Below are 17,109 nucleotides of genomic sequence, written 5' to 3'. Positions count from 1 at the left end.
ACTACGTAAAAATATTTACCTGGTTCTATTCCTGCTTGTCTTATGATTATTTGTATATATCATGATTCTTTGCTTCAATTCGACCAGGATGAACGATGCGCTACACTGAAGATATTCCTGATTTTGCAAAAGGTCATATACATTGCTTAAAGGGACAGTTTGTTGAAAACTATTATGGAACAAGGAAGATTGCTGCTTGGATTAGATGTGTACATACAAAAGGTGGTGACGTGGTTCATAAGAATAAGGAAGCTTCTAGATGAGAGTTAGTTAGTACCTTTGCTGTGAGAAATAATTGTGTATGTGCAAGTGTACATGCACAGAGCTACACTCGAGCTAAGAGTATAAAGTAGCTTTTGTATCTCGTTTCTTTTTCAAGAAGTAAAAATATAGATTTACATTTTTAATCTTCATCTCTTTTATTCTCCACGATTATGGAGCTTTATATCCTTTATATTTTACATGGTATCAGACATTTCATGCTTCCACGCCTGATTTTGGCCTCAATCCTCTGTTTTCTTCATTCGATTTTTCCCTTTTCTCCTCACAATGCCGCCCCGTCGCGAAATCGTCTACCCCAATCAATTTGAGGATGTCTCCAGCCCATATTACTTGCATCCCAGCGACAATCCTGGAGCTCAGCTGGTTCCTGAGATTCTCACCGGATCTAACTTCATTAACTGGAGTAGATCTGTTACTACTGCTCTCCTAGCTAAGAACAAGATGCCCTTCATCAATGGCACTCTTCTTCGCCCGGATGAAGATCGTTTGTTGTTTCCCGCCTGGATACGCTGTAACAGCATGGTAGTCTCCTGGCTGAGAAATTCTATTTCTCCCCAGATCCGTTTGAGTGTTATGTTTTTGGACGATGCCTTTGAAATCTGGAACGATCTTCGCGATCGATTTTCTCAATCTGATTCTGCCCATGGTTATCAGCTTAGGCAGCAGATCATGAACTTAACTCAAGGTTCTTCTGATGTCAACTCCTACTTCACCAATCTCAGGATTCTTTGGGATGAATTTCGTCACTCCCAGCCGGTTGCTTGGTGCACCTGCAACACCTGCCGTTGTGATAGCGCTAGGAGGTGGCACTCTCATCAGGAGAAAGAGTGCACTATGCAGTTCCTTATTGGCTTGAGTCCAAACTTCTCCCACATCAGATCTACAATATTATCCATGATTCCCATGCCTACTCTATCCAGGTCTTCTCTATGGTACTGCAGGAGGAGCGACAGAGAAATATTGGTGGTCCTCCTTCTTCTGTGGTTTCTCCAACCATTCCTGTTTCTAGTGAACAGCTTTTTGCCGCGAATGCTGCTTCCTCTTCATTTGGCAGGGAGAGGAAATGCTCTCATTATGGGAAGCCTAATCACACTATTGATAAGTGTTTTGTTCTACATGGTTTCCCTCCTGGTTTTGGCAGGGGGAGAGGGAAGTTTGTTCCCAAATCCAGGGACTACCCCCAGTCTGGTTCAGTAAACATGATTGATGATAACTTTGCAGATGCAGTTGAGAAGGCATCTGATGCTCCTGCTACAGCTCCTATCACTGGCATCTCATCTAATTCTGCTATTGCCATGCTTGAACAGTGTCAGAAAATGATGAGTTTCTTGCAGACACAGCTTAACACATCTCCTCATGCATCTCAAGCTTCTTCATCTGAGCCTATTTCTGCCGCACTCACTCATACTCCTCCTAACTCTGCTCCTTCATCCTCTCAGCAACCACACTTCACTGGTACAATCTCCTTTTCACCTTTTATTGCCTCTGTAAATTGCTCACCCTCTTGGATTATTGACACTGGTGCAACACATCACGTCTGTTGTAACTTGTCATTATTCCATACTTCATCTCCTGTTAGTGATGCTTCTGTGAACTTACCCAATGGGGGGACAGCTATAGTAACTCATATTGGGACAATTCACTTGACTCCTACCATCACTCTTACTTCAGTTCTCTGTGTTCCCTCTTTTACTTTCAATCTAATCTCTGTCAGCTCTCTAACAAGTTCCCTAGCCTGCACAGTTAATTTTACTCATAATTCTCTCCTTATTCAGGAAGCTTCAGCAGGGGACTTTGATTGGGAAGGGTAGCCGCTTTGGAAATCTTTATATTCTGCATTTAGATTCTGGTAATATCCCTGCTACTTCTACTATTGAGAAAATTTCCCATTCTGATAATGTAGTTAATGCTGTTTCTGTTGATGTTTGGCATATGAGACTAGGTCATCCCTCTTTCAGTAAACTCAAATGCATCTCTGATGTACTGCAGTTGTCTAATAAAACTCCTTCTCTTTGTGAAATTTGTCCTTTAGCTAAACGAAAGCATCTATCCTTCCTCACTCTGATTCTGTTTCTGCAAACATCATTGATCTCATCCACTGTGATGTATGGGGACCTTTCTCTCCAGCTACTTCCCATGGTTTTCACTATTTTCTGACAATAGTTGATGATAAGTCCAGATTTGTGTGGACATTCTTAATGAAATTCAAGTCTGATGTGAGAGACATTATGGTGCAATTCTTTAATACTGTCCAAACTCAATTCTCGAGAAAAATCAAGATGATCAGGACTGATAATGCACCTGAGTTCTACATTACTTCTCTTTAATAGTGCTTTTGGCACTGTGGTGCAGCACTCATGTGTAGAGACACCCCAACAAAATGCAAGAGTTGAGAGGAAACACCAACACCTCCTAAATGTGGCCCGGAGCCTTCTATTTCAATCTCATCTTCCTGAACAATACTGGGGTGATTGCATCCTTACCGCAGCATACTTGATTAACAGAACACCCTCCTTTGTCCTACCTGATCAAACCATTCCCTTCCATATTCTTTTCAATAAACCACCATCTTACTCCCATATGAAAGTTTTTGGTTGCTTATGTTATGCCTCCACCTTACAACGAGGCAGAGATAAATTTTCTCCAAGGGCTTCCAAGTGTATTTTTCTTGGCTATCCCACTGGATATAAGGGAAATAAAGTTCTTGACCTTGACAACATGCAGGAAATCATTACCAGAAATGTTGTCTTCCATGAATCTGTTTTTCCTTTCTCTCATCTCCCACCGGCCACTTTTCCCATAACCTCTTCTTCAGCCACACCACATATTGACCATGCCAACACTCCCATCTCAGACTCACCTCCCTTACCTCCTGACACCACCACTATCCCATCCACATCCTCTCATCCTGACTCAACTCCAGAAAACACCATGCCTACCACCACCAGATCAGGTAGAGTTGTTATACCTCCAACTCACTTAACAGACTATATCTGTAATTCAGCCTCTTCTTCCTCCAAATACCCAATTTCCTCCTATCTCAATCTCTCCAGACTATCTCCAAGCTACCTCCGATTCATAGTTCTTATGACAGCTGTGTTTGAACCAGCAAGTTATTCCCAGGCTGCAAATTACTCAGTTTGGCAGAATGCGATTCAAGAGGAGCTTGCTGCTCTTATTAAAACGAACACTTGGTATATCACAGTTCTTCCTGATGGAAAGCATCCTATTGAGTGCAAGTGGGTGTTTAAGGTGAAGTTTCATGCTGATGGGTCTGTGGAACGACATAAGGCGAGGCTTGTTGCCAAAGGCTATACTCAACCGGAGGGCATAGATTATTTGGATACTTTCTCTCCAGTGGCCAAGCTCACTACTGTCAAGCTCATGCTAGCCCTTGCTGCTATTCATGATTGGGAGCTTTGTCATCTAGATATTAACAATGCTTTTCTGTATGGAGACTTAGAAGAGGAAATCTACATGACTATTCCCCCTGGGCTGTCTGTTGATGGGGCTGACCAACCAGGTTCAAGGCTTGTTTGCAGATTGAAGAAGTCATTATATGGTTTAAAGCAGGCCTCAAGACAATGGTACCTCAAGCTCTATGAAGTTTTGAGTGGTTTTGGACTTCAACAGTCAGCCTCGGATCACTCATATTTTTTCAAGAATGATGCTTCTGGATATTTTGGCATGGTGGTTTATGTAGATGATATCATGATAGCTACAAGTGATAAGAAAAAAATTGATGGTTTTAAGTCCTTTCTCTCTGAGCATTTCAAGTTTAAAGATCTCGGTGTGCCAAAATATTTTCTTGGATTAGAAATTGCCAGAGGAGATGAGGGAATCCTAGTATCACAGAGAAAATATGCAATGGATCTGTTGAGAGATGCAGGGCTACTTGGATGCAAACCTTCTTCAACTCCCATGGATTCTACAAAACAGTTGGGACAAGAAGCATGCAAATTGATGACAGATCCATCAAAATATAGAAGGTTGATAGGAAGATTACTGTATCTTTGCATAACAAGACCTGATGTCACATTTGCTGTACACAAACTCAGTCAGTATGTGTCTAAGCCCTGTAATGAACATTGGGCAGCTGCTGAGAGGGTACTCAAATATATCAAAGGAACACCTGGCCATGGCCTCTGTTACTCAAGAAAAGCAGAACCAAGTTTAAGTATTTTCTCTGATGCAGACTGGGCTACTTGTCCGGATACAAGAAAATCCATGACTGGTTTTTGCCTTTTCCTTGGGACATACTTGATATCATGGAGGGCAAAGAAGCAGCCCACAATATCCAGATCATCGGCTGAGGCAGAATATAGAGCAATGGCTCAGGCAAGTTGTGAAATTGTTTGGGCGCTTGCATTACTTGAAGATTTTGGCATAAAAATGAGAAAATCTGTGCCACTCTACTGTGACAGCCAAGCAGCAGTTCACATATGCTCCAACCCAGTCTTCCACGAGCGAACTACGCATATAGAGGTGGATTGCCATACAGTGAGAGAAAAATACTTGGAGGGTGTGATCAAGCCTATGCATATCAGGAACAATCTTCAATTGGCTGACATATTTACTAAACCATTGGGAGCAACGGCCTTTCATGAGATCTTGAGCAAGATGGACTTCAAGAGTTTGTATAGTCCATCTTGAGGGGGGATGTTGAAAACTATTATGGAACAAGGAAGATTGCTGCTTGGATTAGATGTGTACATACAAAATGTGGTGACGTGGTTCATAAGAATATGGAAGCTTCTAGATGAGAGTTAGTTAGTACCTTTGCTGTGAGAAATAATTGTGTATGTGCAAGTGTACATGCACAGATCTACACTCGAGCTAAGAGTATAAAGTAGCTTTTGTATCTCGTTTCTTTTTCAAGAAGTAAAAATATAGATTTACATTTTTAATCTTCATCTCTTTTATTCTCCACGATTATGGAGCTTTTTATCCTTTATATTTTACACAGTTAGTAGTAGTGCCTAACATCAAGATTTCTAGGTATGCCTAGAGAGAGTTTTAAGAAAACCTGAAATTGACTATATTGTTGGTGCGTGACAAGATTTTAGATGATCCTTTTGTGTTGTTTAATATGCTTGGGTTTGATTACTTGTGCAATTTTGAAACGTTAGGCTCATTTTTGGGCGGCATTGTTCTCTTCTATCTTTAACTAGCTATACTAAACAACTGGTTTTGAAATATTAAAGCCATAAAGAGTTTATAATTTTTGTTAATATCAATGGTAGGTTGAGAGTGATATACTATTAGGGGGTGTTCAGTTTACAATCCGAAATCAAATTTGTAGTGTGTTTGGTTTATGGGATTTAACTACACAACTCAATCCTAGATGGATAATTATTGGATAATTAGTCATAGCTAACCTTCTATGACTAAAATAATCTCACAACTCAATCCTAGATTATATCTTGATATTATTTTATTTTAAAAACCAAACACCACCTTAGGGGATAGTGGGATTTATGTTAGTGTAATATGTAATGAAAAAAATTTCTACATTAAAAGTGAAGTAATTTTGTTGAACATATCAGATTGAAAAAAAAAATAGTAGTACAATTTTTAGGAGACGGTAGCAGAGTATTTTTACGAATTTACTATCTTTGATTATCTCTTAGATATTGCATAATGTATTTAACAGCCGCACATGCGTATCACCAATCAAATTATAAAACAACACACGAAGGAACTAAAAAAATGGTGTGATTAGCATGACCATAACATCGCAATTATAAAAAAAAATACACAATTCATCCTATTTTAAGTGAAATATTTATTAAATTTGGCATGCAATTTACACGGTTTGATTTTGTGAGTTTGAGTGAAGATAAAATAAAGATAATAATATATTTATTTTAGGAAAATTTTCAATCAGTGGAACATCATAAAAAAACGTCACTTATATTATTATTGTTAGGAGTCGAAGATGAACGATCGACGCAGAAAGAGATCGACGAGAAAAAACAACAACACACCGGATTTTTACGTGGTTCGACAAAACGTCTACGTCCACGGGAAGACTCAGTTATGGATGTATTGATCTCACACTCTCTTTGTACAGATTTGGAACAAGAAAGAAATCACTCAAGCTCTCTACAATCTACTCACAAGATTGAATCTCAAGAACTCACTACCTCACTTTTTCTTCACTCTCCTACTTCTGTTACAAAATGATGGTGATTTGTGTGTGATTAAGTGAGCTGGAGCTGAGTATATGAAACCCCTTTCAATCCACGAGCAGTTATAACTAACTCCGGATGCATTCACACATGCACTCGGTTGCACGTGTATCTCACCGCGTCCGGCTTATCACACGCACCCAGCCTTGTTTATGTGTGGCTCTCTTGATCACTGACCCCCACAATCTCCACCTTGAGCATGAGAGCCTAAACATCCCTTCTCTGATCCTCCACCTATCCTTCCAGATCACCGGGGCAACACATTCACCAACTCCAAGCAATGCTTGAGCTTAGAGTATGGCAATGCCTTTGTCAACGCATCTGCTGCATTTTCATTCGTGCTGACTCTGAGCACTTCAACCTCCCCTTTATCAATCTGATCCCTTATGAAATGAAGTCTAACATCAATATGTTTACTTCTCCCATGAAAAACTTGGTGCTTTGCCAAACAAATCGCACTATTGCTATCACATAGCACCCTCACAACCTTCTGCTCCTTCCCAAAGTCCCACAAGATCCCTCTCAACCAGACACCTTCCTTGATTGCCTCAGTCAGTGCAATGTACTCGGCTTCTGTAGTAGATAGCGCCACTACTGACTGCACGACTTCCAAGTAATAGCCGAGCCATAGAGCTTAAACACATAGCCCGTTTGGGACTTCCTACTATCCATATTTGAAGCAAAATCAGAGTCACAGAAACCAAGCAATGGTTCCCCTGTTTCATCTTCTTGCTTCTGAAAAAGAATCCTAACATTCTTGCTGCCTTTGATGTACCTCATAATCCACTTCAAGGCCAACCAGTGTTCTCTCCCATACTCCTTCATATACCTACTCGTTACACTGATTGCATGAGCAAGATCTGGCCTTGTGCATATCATGGAATACATGATACTTCCCACAATATTTGAATAAGGAATCTGCTGCATTTCTGACCTCTGTGAGTCAGTTTTAGGAACTTGGTCCAGGCACAGCTTGAAATGCTGCGCCAATGGCACTGACACTTGTTTTGAGTTCTCCATCTGGAACCTCTTTACTATCTTTCCCAGATAATCTTCTTGCATCAGCCATATTCTGCCTTCATCTCTGATTCTAAGGATATCCATTCCCAATATCATCTTGGCCTCTCCCAAATCTTTCATTTCAAACTCCTTCTTCAATTCCTCTTTGATAGCATTTATCTCTTCCATGCTTGCTGCAGCCACAAGCATATCATCAACATAGAGCACCAAATATGCTACTGCCCTTTCTCCATCAGACCTTATGTAGACACAGTTATCATATGCAAAACCAATGCTACTGAGATGGAGTCAAATTTAATGTACCACTGCCTGCTGCTTTGTTTCAATCCATATAGGCTTTTCTTCAAATGGCAGACTTTATGTTCCTCCCCTGGCCTGACAAAACCTTGTGGCTGCTCCATGTAGATGGTCTCAACCAAATCTCCATGTAAAAATGTAGTTTTGACATCCAATTGATGAAGCTCCCAGTTTCTTTGAACAACCACAGATACAAGGATCCTTATGGAAGCATGCTTGACAACAGGAGAGAAAATCTCATTATAATCAATTCCTTCCTGTTGAGAATACCCTTTGGCAACCAACCTTGCCTTATATCTGATCTTGTTCCCATCTGAGACCTCCACCTTCTTTTTGAAAATCCACTTGCATCCCACAGCCCTTTGGGAACTAGGTCTATCAACTAGCACCCAGGTATAGTTCTTCATCAGTGAATCTATCTCCTCTTTTATAGCAGCATACCAATTCTCCCATTCATTTCCTCTCAAAGCTTCATCATAAGTGGCAGGCTCTGCAAACTCTATATCTTCTGCAAGACACAAAGCAAAAAATGTCATTTCATAATCTAAGAATTTTGCAGGAAACTTTCTGATCCTTCTTGATTTTTCCCTTTGTGTTGGCTCACTGTGATCAGAACTTGTCTCTTGCTCCTAAGAACTCTGTCCTTCTTCAATCTCAGGTGAATTCTGGGCTGACCTTGTAGGCTCCACCTCCACTGAAGCACCAGCCTTGGCCTTAATAAGGCAAGGCATATTCTTCTCATCAAAAGTGGCATCTCTGCTGATGATAGAGTTTTCCATTACTTGGTTCTGTACACCATAGCCTGAATGCCTTAGAGCCACTTTGATACCCCAGAAAAATACATCTCAAGGCTCTGGAGTCAAGTTTTCCCTGCTTGATGTGAGCATAGGATCTGCAACCAAAAGGCCTTAACTTGGTGAAATCTGGTGGTCTGTCATACCATATGGAGTCAGGAATGCCAAAATCTATTGCTGATGATGGACTCATGTTGATCAAGGTTGATGCAGTAGACATCGCTTCACCCCAAAATCTCTTATCCACCCCAGAACTTAGCAGCATACACCTTACCCTCTCCATAATCGTCTTGTTCATTCTCTCTGCAATGCCATTCTTCTGAGGGTTTCTTGGAGCAGTTCTGTGTCGCTTAATACCCTTTCCTTTGCAGTACTCAGTGAACTGTGATGAGAGATATTCCAATCCATTATCAGTTCTTAAGCACTTGAGTGTGATCCCCTTCTCCCTTTCAATCAGCAGGTGCCATTCTTTAAAGAATTCAAAGGCTTCTGACTTTTCTTTGAGAATCTTCACCCATAGTTTCCTTGAATGATCATCTATGATAGTCATGAAATATCTACCTCTATTCATTGTGGGAGGCTAAGAAGGCCCCCAAATATCGCTGTGAGTATAGTCAAGAACAACCATGGAAGTGTGCTTTCCTTTTGGGAATGGAAGCTTTTTGCTCTTTCCCATTATGCACTGCTCACATTTGGACATATCAACCTCTGCATCAGACTTAATAAGACCTTTCTTGACCAGCTGCTTCATTCCTTTTGTTCCCAGATGCCCCATCCTTGTATGCCACAGGTTCAGATGAGCCATGGTCCTCTCACTGGAGTTAGAGAGTCCAGTAACCACTTCTGCTTTCAAGTAGTAGAGTATCTGCCTTCTATCAGCAGTCATTATCAGCTTTGAGCCCTTGTATATCAACATATGCCATTATCTGATATGAAACCGAAACCTCTTGTTTCAAGAACACCAAGGGATACCAAATTCCTCTTAATTTCTGGAATGAACCTCACTTCAGAAAGTGTTATGAGAGATCCATCTCTGAGCTTAAGACTTATATTTCCAATCCCTCTTATTGTGCAGACTTGATTATTCCCAAGCAAGACTGATCCAGATGTTGCTTCAAAATCTTGAAACCATTCTTTGTGAGAGCTAACATGGAAGCTACATCCTGAATCAATGATCCACTTGTCATTCACAAAACCCTCAACTACATTCATGATTTGATGAGTCTCCTCAGCCTGCACTACATCTGTTGATCCTTGGTCAACCTTTTCTGCCTCTTGCTTTGTCTTCATCGGCCAATTTGACATCTACATTCTTAAGATCGTCCACAAACTTTGAGAATAGATCCAATTGCTCGCTCAATGTCTTTCCTTCGGTAAATCTGTAGGAATAGAGCTGCTGCTTCAAATATAGTCTATTCGCCAGAGACTTCACCATGTATAGATCTTCTAATTTCTTCTAGATCGCGCTTGCAGACGTCTCGTGCGCTACCTCCCGCAGCACTTTATCATCAAGGCTGAGTATAATTGCACTGTGCGCCTTCTGCAAGACTTCTTGTCGCTTCGGAGCAGGCTTCTAATCCCCCTCCTCCGGCGTTAGAGCGTCGGCAAGCCCTTGATGAATAAGCAAAGCCTTCATCTTAATCCTCCATAGACCGAAATCGGATTTCCCGTTGAACTTCTCTGTCTCATAACGCGCCATCGCCATCAACGCCTCGATCTTCCCATGGACGGCGCCACTTGTTAGGAGTCGAAGATGAACGTTCGACGCAGAAAGAGATAGACAAGAAAAAACAACAACACACCGGATTTTTACGTGGTTCGACAAAACATCTACGTCCACGGGAAGACTCAGTTATGAATGTATTGATCTCACACTCTCTTTGTACAGATTTGGAACAAGAAAGAAATCACTCAAACTCTCTACAATCTACTCACAAGATTGAATCGCAAGAACTCACTACCTCACTTTTTCTTCACTCTCCTACTTCTGTTACAAAATGATGGTGATTTGTGTATGATTAAGTGAGTTGGAGCTGAGTATATGAAACCCCTTTCAATCCACGAGCAGTTATAACTAACTCCGGATGCATTCACACATGCACTCGGCTGCACGTGTATCTCACCGCGTCCGGCTTATCACACGCACCCAGCCTTGTTTATGTGTGGCTCTCTTGATCACTGACGCCCACAATTATTGGAATAAGAGAGTATTAAAATTGAACCACAAATACATCAACGTGTATTGTAGAAATTATCAACGACACCTTGGAATCGATGAACTGAGAAGGCCTCTGATTTGTTGTGTTGCTCCGCCGACGGTGGTAGAGTGTTGTGTGGCATGCAAGGGTAATTGAGTGATTAAAGGCAAATTACATGCTATGAAAATAGCTACTTGTTGATTCATATTACTAATAAGAGATACTCCAAAGGTTTCAAAACACATGAAAAGAAATTTAAAATATAAGAAAAAATCAGCACAGCCCATTTGCTAAGTAGGCTTGGACTTCACCAGGCCTCAAGCTGCTTGGTCCGTGGCGGGTCTGGACCGGATTGGGCCTGCCCAGTCAATTTGACAACGTCCTAGTTATAAAAAAAAAAAAACCTACAGTACTGTTTTTAGGCTATTGTACCTTATTAGATCTATCTCACTTTCGAGGTTGCTCTTTTCCTCGAAAAGAGGTGAAAGAATAAAAGAAAAGTTGGCACTTGTGATTTAATTAAGAGATGAGTATAAACTATGTTAAATTACTATTTTAGATCTGTAAATTTAAAAAAAATTATCTGAGATCCGTCAACTATGAGTTAATATCAATTAAAGTATTCTTTTATTATTTTTAAATTTTTTCGGATAAAAATACCCTCAATATCTTGAAGGGTGTATATTTTTTTATAAATATATTTACTATATATTTTAGGCAAATTTATTTCTAAATATAATTTGACCTTCAATATTCATACCTCCGTCCCACAATAAGAGTCCACTTATGCTATTTTAGTCTGTCCCACAATAAGAGCCCACTTTTGCTTAAATGAGAAGTTGGTCTCACATACCACTAACTCATTCAACTCACATTCATTATAAAACTAATAAATAAAAGTGAGACCCTTACTCCACTGATTTTTTCAACTTGCTTTTCTTTATATTTTTTAAAACCTGTGTCGAGTCAAATGTGGACTCCTATTGTGGGACGGAGATAGTATCACTTAATATTGTCACATGCAAGAAAAGTTCTTTCTTCAATTTTTTTTAATTAAACAATTTTAAAATATGGATACTCGTAAAAATTAATGTCACAATTAATAGATAATACTTGAATATTGATATATATTATTTAAAAATTAAATAATATCAATATATCAATATCGTCTTTTGAGCGTGACATTAATTTTTAAGAGTATCCATATCGTTAAAATATTTTATAATTATATAATTATAAAAAGTTGAACAATAAACTTTTCTTGCATGTACAAAATTGAGCGATAATATTGAAGGTCAAATTATATTTTAAAAATTTGTCAAAAATATATAGTAAAGATATTTAAAAAAATATGAGTATCTGATAAGTTTATTAAAAATATATACTCTTCAAAGTATTGAGGGTATTTTCATCCGTAAAAACTTGGAAATAGAAAAAAAGCATTTCAATTGATATTAACTCATAGTTGACGGACTTCAAATGATATTTTCAAAATTCACGAACTTAAAATGATAATTTGACAAAGTTCATAGACCAAAAAAGATATTCCCTCTTTAATTAATCTAGAATCAATTGTGTTGCAATTAATAGAACTCTAAAAAAAAGAGCAAAGTAAGATCTAAATCTAATCTAATGGTTTCATAGCTATAAACAATTATGGCTCAGGTCGCAACGACGACTAACCGGGCCAAGGACCTACCCACGACTTCTACCAACAATCACAACGGAGAAACCGTTGAACTTAGTGACTAGAAACCCTAGTCTCACCGGGCCAAGGACTTATCCACAACTCCCATATTAAATTGACTAAAATTATTATTAAGCAAAAATTGAATAAATAAAAAATGAAATTGAAGACTATGTAAAAGGACCTTTAATCGAAATATTTTTTTTATCCAATAACCTTTGATGATAATTTAATATACGGTATTGATTTTTTTCCTCTTAGGCTTCGTTTGGTACACGGAATTGGAATTCTATGGAAATAATTCAATTCCAAATCCTATGATTGGTAAAATGAGAATTGATATAAAATTGAATTGACATGTTTGATAAATATACACACACATATTTCACACACTACACACAATACACACATTTCACAAATTACACAAATTCACACATTTCACACACTTCACACATTTCACACACTACACACACTTCACACACTACACGCACTGCATACACTTCACACACTACATACACTTCACACACTACACACACTTTACTCACTACACACTGTTCAAATGTGTGGTGTGTGAAGTGTGTGTAGTGTGTAAAATGTGTGCAGTGTGTGAAATGTGCGTAGTGTGTGTGAAATGTGTGGAGTGTGTGAAATTGTGTAGTGTGTGAAATAGGTGAAATTGTGTAGTATGTGTAGTGTGTGAAATGTGTATAGTGTATGAATGTGTGTAGTGTGTGAAACTTGTATAGTGTGTGAATATTTGGAATTCCACTACATTTGATATGGAATTCAAAATTGTGAAATTGGAGGATTTAGAATTGGAATTCAATTCTAAATCAAAATTTTTTATAATACCAAACACTGGATTTGGAATTGAATGCTTCAATTCCAATTCCACAGTGTACCAAATGAAAGTGGGCTGAAGGAGGCCTATGAATCCAGTTTACTCTCTCCAAGCCCAAACGATTAAATGATGAGAGACGTCGGCCATTTCCCCATCACTCTCCGATAAATCCCGCCGCCTCCGATCGCGACGACAGACGTTATACCACTGCCTGTTGAAGCTTAGAAGTCTGCTACTGAGATTGTGAGGTAGTGAATGTGGATTGAGCGGAATGTGGAAAGTGTTGGATGTTGAGGTCGTAGATATCATAATTGATCAGAGTGATAAAACTCCATAAGTGGATAAACTAAATTTGACACAGAAGAACACATTAATCAATTCTAGTCATTAAATTTTAGACATGAGGCATGAATCGTAGTATACAGCAACTTTAGAAATTGTTTCATGTGTTTTTGGTGCAGCGTGATCGCAAGCAACGCGCCCCCTTCATTTTGAAAACTTTTCCCTTCAGAGAGAGCGCCGTCAGGTCCGGCATAAAAAGGCTTCTCCCATCCAAAATCCACTAGTGGCAGCCTTTTCCAGCTCGTTATCCCGAAATTGGGGCATTTCACATTGTTTTGGCTGCGAACAATGCCTTCCACATTCCGCAATCCAGAGCAGACCTCATGTATTCATCGTCCATTAGAGATCCACACAATATTCCTTCTTAGAAGTATCACTAATTTTGTCCCGACATATTTTTAATTAGTTTGTATTTAGTTACTACTAAATTTCAACTCCAATCAACAGAATTTTAATAAGTTTAATTTTAAAACTTATTCTATTGGTCTAAGTTGAGAGGCAGTTAAATGCTTCATTTGTTCAAAAATATAGAAAAAGTTGTAAATAACACGTGTTTTAATGTGCAATTGGTAAAGAGGTAGAGGGGAAAAAGGTGGTGAAAATAGTGTAAGTGGGTTATAAGAGTGTCTCCAATGGCGGACGTCCCGGTAGGACGTCGCCGACGTCCGACCGGACGTCCGCCGTAGTGGCGTCGAAGGGCGCCCACGCCCGTCCCATAAGCCCGTCGCATGGGCTCGCCCGTCCACCCCACTGGCGGGCGGATGTCCGCCGTAGTGGCGACACTCGGACGTCCGATTTTTTATATTTAAAAAAAAAAAAAAAAAAAAACTCTATAAATAGGGCTCGTTGAACTTCATTTCATTCACACCACTTATGTTGACAAGTTTCTCTCTCTAAATCTACAAATTTCATTTCTACTACAATGGAGTACAATAGGAACTCCCCCACCACGAGCGGAGGAAACACACCAACGATTCCCACCGGAACGGAGGGAAACTTTGCGGGGATGAATCCCCAGATGGCGGGGATGACTCCCCAAATGTTCTACAACATGTTCAATTGGATGAGTCAGACGAGTGGGATGATGCCAGGGGCAGCGGGGATGGCCGGTATGCCGGCAAATATGGCGGGGTGGATGGGATGATGCCCGGGGCAGTGGGGATGGGCGGTACGCCGCCAAATATGGTGGTGGGTGGGATGATGCCCGGGGCAGTGAGGATGGGCGGTACGCCGCCAAATATGGCGGGGTGGATGGGATGATGCCCGGGGCAGTGGGGATGGGCGGTACGCCGCCAAATATGGTGGTGGGTGGGTCGATGCAGCACAGGAGCCCGATGACGCCTAGGGAATCTGTCTATCGCATATATATAGATTTGTTGGGCGATGATTCCCCTAGTACTGTTCCGGAGACTCAGTACGCCGGCATCGAGACTTTCTCCTTTGAGCAGTTGGGGCAGGAGTTGGGGCTATAGCCAATCTGTGAGACTCCCGATGAGGCCGAGTCTGCTGCAAGGGCCATGAGCAAAGGCAAGGGCAAGGCCAGGGGCGGGGGTAGGGGCAAGGGCAAAGTCCCGAACTCTTCCTCGCACATGGGGACAGAGGAGGAGGAGGGTGAGGATGAGCGGGAGAAGAGGACGATCTGGACCGTGTGGAAAAATGCTGCGCTTGCGAAGGCCTGGATCGGTGTAGTAGAGGATCCTTATGTCGGGCCGAACCAGTATGTTGACCGATTGTGGCTTCGCATTAGTGAGTCCTACCTCATATGCAAACCGTCTGGGGCGAAGCCTCGTACTTCGGAGCAATGCCGGAAACAGTGACTTCGGATAAGGCCTAAGCTCAGTCGTTTTGCCGCCCTCTACCAAAACAACATGTGCATGGCAACCAGCGGCATGTCTGAGGATGATGTGAGGAAAAGAGCCTTGGCCCAGGTACCCAGACAAAGATTTGAAGATCAAAGATTTTGATCAATGGGAGGCCTTTCTCGTGGTCAGGGATTCGCAAAAGTTTGTTGTGGGTGTCGAATCGGGATGGAAGCGGACGAAGATCAACTCATCCGGTGAGTACAGCAGCATGCTGGTTCGCACGAGCTCCCCGAAGCCGAGGAAGTGGCCACGCTACCACGATCAGACTCTCGCCGTCGTCGTCGCCCGATGGGGCAACAGGCTGCGCTGCGGATGGCGAGGGGAAGCGGCAGCGGCAGCGGGTCCTACGAGGTCGAATCGGAGGCCCCAGAAGGCGAAGGTAACGACCGTCTCGCCCGCGCGCAGCTAACGAAGACCCTGATGCAGAGCACGAGTAAGTGGTTTAGCACGCACGATCATGTGTACAAAAGGCTGTGCAAGGATGTGGTCGATGCATGTCGGCGCGATTTAGGAATGCCACCCATTGATGATTATGGCGTCGAGATTGGGGGCGGGGACGTCGGAGGCGGCACGGGCGACGGGGACGAGGACGAGGAGGAGTGAGAGTCGAGGGTTGTGTTTCTCGACTTTTTATGATTATGAAATTTTTAGGTATTTTGTATTTTTTTTAATTATGTAATTTTTTTTTAAAGTATTATGTAATATTTTTAATGAAGTATTCAAATTTTCCCGTATTCCGTGTCGACATTTTAATTCCGCAAATTTAAGTCCGTAAATTGAATAATTGTGAATTTTTAATTTTATTGCGGGAAGTCCTAGCCGGAAGTCCTAGTGCAGTGGGAAGTCCTAGTAAAATGGGAAGGGCTAGTGATAACGTGGCAGGAAGTTTTTGTGGGAAGTCCTAGTGGGAAGAGTGCCGCCGGAGACACTCTAAGGTCCACATTTAAAATGATGTGTAGGGTTGGTTTGTATGAATGTGCAAACGAATGGGACTTCTAAAGTGGAACGGATAGAGTAATAGTTTTGAATTAATATTCCATAATAGTTTGAAAACACATGAAAATTGTAAAAATGTAAGAAAAAATAAGTTCTTGCTCAACACAGCCCAACCCATCTAATAAGTGGGCTTGGACTTCAACAGGCCTCAAGCTGCGTGGTCTGTGGTGGTCTAGATCGGATTGGGCCTGCCCAGTAAATTTGACAATTCTTTGTAGAAACTAACCTAATGCCTGTTCTCAAAAAACTAACTTTTGGCTATCGCACCTTATTTGTTTCTTATCTCGGTCCCAATCCCAAATCTTTTATTTAAAAAGGAAAATCTTTCTCACTCTCGAAGTTGCTCTTTTCGACGGAAAGTGGCGAAAGAATAAAAGAAAAAGTTGGCACTTATGCTTTAATTAATTTAGTACTATCAATTGTGTTGCAGTGGGACTCTTAAAAAAGAACAAAGAAAGATCTAATCTAATCTAATGGCTTCATGGGTTGTAAACAATGATTTCACAGCAATAAAGATGGCTGCAAAAATCATTTCTCAAAGTCAAAAATATGTATGAAGACTTTGATGATTCCTTTAGCAGTTATGCTATTCTCCTTTT

Source organism: Salvia hispanica, chromosome 4 (genome assembly GCF_029641045.1).
Source record: "Salvia hispanica isolate PSC_SH4W2 chromosome 4, Shi_PSC_v1, whole genome shotgun sequence".
NCBI classification, from domain to species: Eukaryota; Viridiplantae; Streptophyta; class Magnoliopsida; order Lamiales; family Lamiaceae; genus Salvia; species Salvia hispanica.
The sequence above is the reverse complement of the archived record's forward strand: the minus strand, read 5'-3'. Positions refer to the sequence as shown.